This window comes from Bufo gargarizans, chromosome 2, assembly GCF_014858855.1.
Source record: "Bufo gargarizans isolate SCDJY-AF-19 chromosome 2, ASM1485885v1, whole genome shotgun sequence".
Classification (NCBI taxonomy): Eukaryota; Metazoa; Chordata; class Amphibia; order Anura; family Bufonidae; genus Bufo; species Bufo gargarizans.
The window spans coordinates 201,273,769-201,280,084 of record NC_058081.1 but is presented as its reverse complement, the minus strand read 5'-3'; positions in this window follow the sequence as shown (position 1 = coordinate 201,280,084).

Below are 6,316 nucleotides of genomic sequence, written 5' to 3'. Positions count from 1 at the left end.
ATGTCGATTGTGACCTGCATATTGGGATGTGTGGAATTGTCTGAAGCGGCGCCTGAGAAAAGATTGGCTATCCTTCGAGTGCTGTATCGGGCGAGAAAGGTAATAGAGCTTCACTAGTTGGATAGACAGCCGCCATCGGTGAGTGAGCTGGAAAATAAAGTACATATGCTAATACGCCTTGAAAAATTTGTCTATCATAAAAGAAACGGTCTTAAAAAAAATTGAAAAAATGTGGTCACTATGGATCCAACATTACAATATCCAAGTGTAAGGAAATGGGAATGAGTGTGAATGGGGGTATGGAAGAGTTTACTAAAATGGGTACAAGGGAGCACTCTAGGGATTTGATTGGCTTTTGAAAGGTGTACATGATGTATCATGTTATTAGGTCTGTATGTAAATGAATAACGTATATTATAGTTCAAAATATGGATCTATACTGCGATGTAATCCTGTATCGAGCTTTGGAATATTGCTTTGCTAACATGACGGATCTTGTTATTATGGGACTTTGGTAAATTGCTCTTGCCTTGGTGGGTTTTGTGGGGGGGGGGGGGGTTTAGATGTTGTAACATCTTTTGTTTTGAAAATATTCAATAAAAATTATCTGATTAAAAAAAATATATTAAAGGGATACTACTGTTTTTATTTTTTAATTTGTTTACTAGCAGAAGGACCCGGCTTTGCACGGGTATATTCCATCTATTTTATTTAATGTTTGTGTGTCATTAAAAGATATTGACAGTATCCACAATAACAGTGACAGCTACAGTACCCTGCCCCTTCAACAGTGACCTCCACAGTGACCTGCCCCCTTAACAGTAACATCCACAGCGCCCTCCACTTTAACAGTGACCTCCACAGCAGCCGCCCCTTTATTAGTGACCTCCACAGCACTCCGTCTGGTTAACAGTGATTTCCACAATAAGCCGCCCCCTTAACAGTGATCTCTACAGAGCTCTGTTCCCTTAAAATGTTACCTCCACAACAACCCGCCCCTTAACAGTGACTTCTATAGCCCCCCCCCCTTTACACTGACCTTCATAGTGGACCGCCCCCTCCACAGTTCCCTGTCCCCTTAACAGAGACCTCCACCATGCGTGCCCCTTTAACAGTGACCTTCACAGCATCCCGCCCCCTAATAAGTGACCTCCACAGCAGCCCACCCCTTTAACAGTGACTTCCACAGCATCCCGCCCCTTTATTAGTGACCTCCACAGTACCCGATTTCCTTAACAGTGATTACCACAACACCCCATCCCCTTAACAATGGCTTCTACAGCAATCTGCCCCTTAACACTGACCTTCATAGCAGACCGTCCACTTAACTGTGACCTCCACAGCAGCCTGCCCCTAGGGTGGCCAGAGGTCCGGTTTTAGGCCAGACAGTCAGGCTTTCAGACTCTCTGTCCTCCGTCCAGCGCAGGACCTAAACGGACACAGGGATGTTCTTTTGAACAGCTCACTCAGACTGCAGCACTGTGCTGTGTGAGCGTGAGTGTCATGGTAGGTGATGGAAGGGAAACAAAGCAAATACAACAAAAGCAACAAAACACCAGGCTAGGCCCCAAAGCTAGGGAACAGGGAAAGGTCACCACCTGACAATCCCTGGGCCTTTCTCTGACTGCTGACAACATGAGCAAATCCTTAAGGTGGAAGTGCTCATGCGATGGAAACTAAGCCTAGCTGAAACTGTAACAAACCCTAAGCTAGGGAGCTAGAGATGAGACGACCGGTTCCTAGCGCTAGGTGGAATGATTCCTCCCTATCCTTTCCCTACACCTTGAATAATCTTTCCATCTTTCCCTGCACTTGTAAATCGTTTTTTTAGCACAATGACGTTTTTTCTAGCACTGTCCCTAGCGCCTGCTGACGTCTCTCCCTGCACTAAGTACACTGGAAAATGGCAGAATCCAAGATAGCTGAGGCTATTTATAGGGCTGTGACACTACAGGGCTGGCTGCTGATTGGCTGCATGCATGGCATTATGTGTGATACCGCCTTCCCAGAGTTCCACGAACTTTCCAGAGTTGCCACGAAGCGTGAGGAAATTCGGATTCGGTGCAAATAGAATATTTCCTGAAATTCGGATCGAATTCCACTTCGTCAACTTCGATTCGCTCATCTCTAATTATGAAGCAAAGGAGGCGTCGCTAAAGCAGTGCTTGGATGGCATAATCCTGCCTCCGAGTGCTCACATACTTAATTTTCATATTTATAAAAGTATTTTTTTCTCCACCACCGGAACAACTACAGAAGTAATAAAGGTATCATTTTTGTCATTGTCATGAACCCTACTAGGCTATATGCCTGGGTCGGCGTCATAACCCGGCATCCCCGGGCAAGTGCCGGGGCCCAATGCTCCTGGGGGGGCCCACTGAGCTGCTATGAGCACTTCCATCAATACAGATGGGAGCTCTCACTGCTGTCATTTCACTTACGCAGTACCCCCCTGGTGGGCCCTCTGAGCTGCAGAGACTCAGAACATGCCCCCTCTACACAGGACACGACCCCTCTACACAAGACACATGCTGCCTGAGGAGAGAGACCGCAGGGCTGGAGCAGAGAAGTGTGAAGACAGTCTGTGAGTGAGTCTGCACTGTGACTGTCTCTTGTCTGTGGGACAGAAGAGGGGGGGGGGCTCTTCAATCTACTGCTGCTTCATTCTATTTAGTTGTTTTACTGTTTCATTAAGCAGTTTGTCTCCATGACACCTGCCCCCCCCCATATCCTGTCCTATCTCATCCTCATGGAGCCCCCACCGTCTCCTTTCCTCCCTCATGTATCCAGAGCTCCTGTTTCACCCTCCTATCTCCTATTGCTGCCCTGTACAGACCTCCTGCCCCTACTTCTTGTATGAATCCCCCTCAGAGCCCCTTCCACCTACTTGCTGTGTCCACCCCTCCTGTCCATCTAGGGCCCCTGTCTCACTCCTCTGCCTCTCATTATGGTGGCATCTGAACAGCATTCACCATAAGGACCTTCTAACGTCACAGGGTCATGTGACTGTGCCCCTCACACCGTACTGTGCCCCTTTATACCCTGCATTGTGCCCTCTTACCACACCCTGTGCAGTGCCCATAGTCATTCCCTGTACTGTGCCCTCTTATACCCTTTTATCCGGTCACTGTATGGTGGTTTAATCATTGTATGTCAGTGTTATCACTATATGGTGGTGGTATCCAATAACTGTATGGCCATAACTGTATCCCCTTCCCTGCCCACACCACTTTTTTTAGACCTGGCATGAGCGGGAAAAGATACAGATTGCGGTGTTAAGGACCTTTGCGCCACAATCTGTGTCAGAAATACGCCTAATATAGACTTATTTCTATATAATAAATGACCCCCTAATTGTATTATTATTTGGGGGTAGGGATAATATCTTTATATTATATAGATTCTAGTGTATTATACTGTGCCCTGTATTTCCCAGTAGAAAATGAGCACAGTCCTCACCCCTGACCACCAGGACCAGGTAGCGCTCTGTCAGTACATGGCGGCCTCCCCTCTCCGCCACGCTGCTCCGCTGTGTACTGGGGCTTATTAGGACACTAGAGCTGGGTTCACATCACATTTGTGCCATCCATTTAATGTATACCAAAAATGTATGTGTTAACAGATGCCTCAGACTGATGCCGTACAGTGGCGTCCGTTCACCATACTGTTCTATGGTACAAAAACATATACGTTAATGTACGCATTTTTTACTTGACTCTGCAGGATACAAAAACGTGGAGTGCTGCACATTTGTATACTTCAAACCGATAGGAAAAACGTGATGTGAACACACATTGGGGGGGGCGTACTAAAATTTGCTGTGGGGTCCAGTCAGTTCTAGCTACATCACTGCACATCTCCTTCTCTCCTCCAGGCCTGGCTCACTGCTGCAGCGGGCTGCCGGAAAGAAGGAGCGCAGGGAGCTGCGGTTAGTGAATGACAGGACCACCAGCTCCCCTGCAATGTTAGGTATGTGAGGGGGCCACTGGGGGGTCATTCATCACACTGTGAGGGCCCCTTACACAGTATAATGACTCCCAGTGCCCCCCATTTAGTATAATGATCCCCATTGACCCTCCATTTAGCATAATGACCACCAGAGCCCCCATTAAATATAATAACCCCTCGTGCCCCCTCCATACAGTATAACCCCCAGTGTGGGGGCGACAGGGGGTCATTATTCTGAATGGAGGGTCACTGTGGGGTCATTATACTGTGAGGGCCCTTTACATTGGTATAATGACCCCCAGTGTCCCCTATTTAGTATAATGATCACCAATGACCCTCCATTCAGTATATGACCCCCAAAGCCCCCTCCATACAGTATTCCCCCAGTGTGGGGGCTACTGGGGGTCATTATTCTGAATGGGGGCGACTGGGGGTTATTATTCTGAATGCAGGGTCACAGGTGGTCATTATACAGTGGGGGGGAGGGATTGGGGGTTCATTATACTGTGTGAAGGGCCACTAGTAGTCATTATACTGTGTGAAGGGCCACTAGTAGTCATTATACTGTATAGGGGCCACTGGGGGTCATTATACCGTGTGTGAGCCACAGGGGGACATGACAATGTAAAAAAATGCCTCATGGGGGCCCACTGGGATTTATCGCCCAAGGGCCCACATGAACCTGGAGCCGGCCCTGCCTGGTAGGGTAGGGTTGATCTGGGTGACAGAGCCTCTTTACCTGTTTTCAACCCCTAGAGGATATCATCTAATTTCAATAGCCAAATTGAAACAGCTCACCTGTAGTATTATCCAATTTAAGCTGAATTTTAAGCTAAACCAAGATTCCCTCTCTCTGAAGGAATGCTCAGATTAATCCAAGCCATACAGAGAAGGAATCACTAGCTTATTTATAACATCTAGGCCACAATATCATAGCTTTGACTGATACTCTAAGAGCATGGACTCTTATGCCATGGAAAATGCTGGCACATATACAACTACTTTGGAGCCCACTATATGAAAAGGGCTACTTCTTTATGAGCTTCTACAAAGGGTGTTCCTTAATATTAAGCAGCTAGATGGTCTATAAACGTGCTTTAATTAAGGTCTATTGGCATCTTTCAGAAATTATACTGATACAAATTCTGAGAGGTACCAATAGGTGCTACTGTACCCAACAGCTGGTGCTGGGTAGCTGTTTCCTGAAGAACAGTGCACAGTTTGCAGAAATCTATGATCTGCAAATGGTATTTGTTATAGGGAAGGGACAGTGGCCCTCCCAATACCCAACCAATTTAGGTTTTCAATTGGTAGGAGGGGATACTAATTAAACTTTACAAATGTTCCTTTTGGAAAAAAATAAACTGTAAACATGGTACTCAACCTCAAATAGAGTTGAGTATATCTATCTACTAGAGATACAGGACCATTCTGATGAAATGACTTCCTTTTGAGCATCAAGAAAACCACATTTCTAAAAAGTTCATTGCAGTTGATCAGAGTTTGTATTGCGAAAACCCCTTAAAATGGGTTTTTAAGTGACAGAGCAGGGCTGAAATAAACAGACACATCTGTAACACCCCAGAGTGGTGTTACCACTCCTGCACCATGCTACTGTCTTTATTGGTCTAATACAATTTCATCTATGTATTCTGTTCCAGGTTCACCACAATGTGCATCTATAATATTGTTACATAACTGATATAAATGTAATGTACCTGGTTCACCAGCAGGTGGCAGCAAAGACGGCAGAGCTGTACTTAGAATGGAACGTTCCATTCCATTCTTACCCCCCTCTGTAGGGAAGTGGGCTAGTCCTACTTCCTGCAGGAAGGGTGGAGACCAGTTAGAGTGAGTTTAGTTTACCCCCTGCAAGGGGAAGGGTGTGCAGGGGCACGTCTCTGCTGGACGTGCCCACGCCAGCCAGAGCACCGTAAGCTCTGCTGGCCAGGGAGGCTGAACCATAGAAGCCTCAGGAGCCAGGAGATCAGTTCCTCGGCTTAAGCTAAGTCTGATTAAAGAGTGAAATGCAGCATAAAGAAGAAGCCATTCAGCTTGTCAGTACAGCAGAGTGAGAGAAAGATATAGCAGAGTTGAGTTTGCCTGCCAGTTTATGCTAAAGCCTGCTCGAACCAAGACAAAGCCTGTAAACTGTTTGAAAAAAACGTTTATTCAAAGTAAAGCTGCCATTAAACTTCATCTTAAGGTCTTGACTCAAGTTCTTTCCGAATTTCCTTGCTTTGGAGCCAAAGCCTGGGGTCCAGCAGTATCCAGGTAGGAGCACCCTGACACATAAAGAGACATTTAGGCCGCATGACACCACTCAGCATTTCCTACACCTGGGACCCGATATATGAGGGCTGTGGGG